At 33.7% G+C, this 3,187-nt stretch overlaps 1 pseudogene; it reads right to left on the reverse strand.

The window, feature by feature from the left end:
- Nucleotides 1–331: 331 nt before the first annotated feature.
- Nucleotides 332–1,721, reverse strand: LOC143666691 (olfactory receptor 5W2-like; annotated as a pseudogene).
- Between the last annotated feature and the right edge of the window lie 1,466 nt (nucleotides 1,722–3,187).

A 3,187-nucleotide genomic window follows, 5' to 3' on the forward strand; every position in this document is an offset into this window, starting at 1 on the left:
CATTTTAGAATAATTGAAACAGTACACAAATGAAAGTTTGAACAAATGAAGTTTGATATGAGAAGACTGTCAAGCAAATTTATACTATAAGGGAATTATTTCTATATCAATTCAAGATATATAATGAAGCAAAAATAGGGAAATGCACAATTTTGGCATAATTGTAATTTAGTACAGACACTTTTTTAAAATTAGTATTTGAAACAACTCGTTTCATATGTATTTACATATGATGTTATGAAAACAACAAGCACAAGCATACACACACAAATATACCAATATATATATATACATACACACACATACATATGTATTTATTTAATATAAATATTTAAAACCACCTGTTATTTTTCAGTCTTTCTAAAGCCTCTTTCACATCTTTATTCTGCAGGCTATAAATCAGAGGGTTTAGCATGGGAATCACAAGGGCATAAAACAATGAGGTCATTTTGTCTTGATCTAAGGAGTAGGAAGAACTGGGCTGGAAACACATGAAGACCACAGTTCATGGACAATTGCAAAAACAGTCCAATGGGAAGTGCAGGTAGAGAAAGCTTTGAATCTTCCTTCAGCAGATTGGATCTTGAAAACTGATAGGATTATATAACAATAAGACAAAGGACTGCTGAAATAGTACTCAGTTCAATTAAGCCAAAATGGTGAATAACATCAGTTCATTGACCTGTATATCAGAACATGAAAGGAGGTAAAGAGCAGCCAAATCACAGAAGGAATGATTAATCTCATTTGGCCCATAGAAACCTAAGTGGAATGCTAAAGTTGTATTTGTCAGAGCATCCATCCTTCCTACCAGGTAAACCCCAGCCATGAGCATAGAGCACACCCTGCTGGACATGTTAACTGCATAGAGCAAGGGGTTGTTAATGGCCTTGTGCCTCTCAAAGGTACAGCAGCAGATGTTCAGAATCTACTAAGATACAGAAGATGAAGAATTGCAGAGCCCATCCAGAAAAGGCAATTGTATTGTTTGCGGCAAAGAGGTCCGTCAGCATCTTGGGTCCAATTGCTATGGAATAGCAGAGGTCACAGAAGGTGAGGTGGCTGAGGAAAGAGCCCATCAGTGCATGAAGCTGGGGATCCACTCTAGTTAAAATGGTCATTCCAAGGTCTGCCAGAATATTGAGATAAATAATTAGAAGTATGGTGAAGAGAGTCACATTTGCATCCTTTTGAATTTTAAATTGACATTTCCATTAAAAAACAGATACGAAAAATCTAACTAAATATTTCTGAGATATGTAGAGTCCTGTTGCTTGTGTATTCACGTGTGATGTGTGTGTTGTGATAGTGCATGTGTGTATAATCCCTCTGTTGATATATGAGATTTGGAATGTTGACGATGATCTGATTTATTTTAATTTTTAGATCTAAAGTAAATTTGGCATGTGATCCACAGGGTGTTGAATTTGCATAAGTTGATGTTTGCAATGTGCCTTTCAATTATTTTTTAAATAAAATCAAAAATAAAATCTGAAAGTCAAGTATACACTTGAACAATGATAAAAGGAGTAAGATATTCTTATGAACCTAGATTACATAAAATAATTAAAACCATTTTTTATGTGTGTGGATAGTAATGTAATCAATCAGATTTCTTCAGCTCTATGAAGAAAATAACTGGGGATATGGTTAGCAGAATTTATTTTCATGTACCTGAGAAGGCAGGTATAAAAAGACTCATTTACAAATACCATATACATTTTTCCAAAAACCACCTGTGCACCCTCACACTTGTATGTTTAAAGGATAGTAAAGAGAGAATGATTATAGAATTAATATTTAACAATTTTGATTATTGTTAATATTTTATGTAGTTTATTTCATAAGGAAGTCATCTTTTTGCTACCATTTTGACCACTTTGCTTCTGAAAATTTAATTATGCTGTTTTATTCTTATCCTCACTTTGACAATTGTGCTCTGTACTTTTTTCTTTTTTTTTGCATGGGCAGGTGCTGGGAATTGAACCTGGGTCTCCGGCATGGCAGGTTAGGCCACTGTGAGGCCACTCAGTGCCTGCTGAGCCACTGTGGCCTGCACAATGTGTTCATTTCTATATGGACATGTAACCCAAATGTCTAATTATATTGACTTATCTGGAAAAAACTAGTTTAAAGAACTGGAAAAAAAGAGAATTTTATTATGTTGATAAAGGATAATGCATATTTATTATCCTTTAATAATATGTTTGTCTTCTTTTATAAGTGTTCTTTTTATAGTAGGATATGGGTAATTTCTGTGCACTTTGAGACAGCTGTAATTTCAAATTCATCTGGATATATATCCCAAAAGATTGCTTTTCAAACAAACTGGCAAGTATAAAAATACCCTTGAGATATTAAAAAAATGAAATGTCAATGCAATGCTCCATACTTCATGAACCTTGGTCTACCATCTTGGTCTCTGGTTTGACTGGTTATTTCTCAGGTACCTAAGCCATCCATATTTTCACACAAACCAGGAATACTGAAATATGCCTGGTACCCTTTTGTGTATAAGTGTTTTGTTAAATAAAGCACTTATGATTTCAATGGGTTTTGTTAAACATATGTACAACAACAACAATAAGTGATCACACACATGTATTTACTTAAAATGTTAAAAGCTATGAATAAAGAAATCTGGAGAATAAATTCAGAGAGGTACAACAGTGCTGACATTAGTTGTGACAAATTAAATATGGCTACAGTTTTTTAAAAATTGCTCTCTTAGACATATGGTGCCTATTCATTGCTGCCACCTCTCTCAAATTGCCTCCCATTGCTCAGGCACAAAGCTGGCATGTGATAGCTGGCAAGGCAATTGGGTTCCTTCCCTTACCTAGTAATCTATTATTTAAATGAGATATTCTATACAGAAATAGTTACATATACACAATATTCTAAGGCATTTACTATATTCCTTAGACAATCTAGTACAACCCATTTTAATACAAACCCCAAGCTAATGTTCATTAAACAGTAATCTGACCATTATTTCAGAGTAATTGTGAAACTTTAATTTTTTTTAATATACTGGGGTTTTGATATGCAATTGGCTTTATATGAAAAAAGAAATAATTTATAAAATCCCTTGTGTGAAAAATTGAATGTGTGATGGTTAGATAGCTGCAGATTTGCAGTTGAAGATTGCATTTGGGGAATGAGGTGAATCTCAGAACCTTAAATC

The sequence above is a fragment of the Tamandua tetradactyla genome, chromosome 23 (assembly GCF_023851605.1).
Source record: "Tamandua tetradactyla isolate mTamTet1 chromosome 23, mTamTet1.pri, whole genome shotgun sequence".
Lineage (NCBI taxonomy): Eukaryota > Metazoa > Chordata > Mammalia > Pilosa > Myrmecophagidae > Tamandua > Tamandua tetradactyla.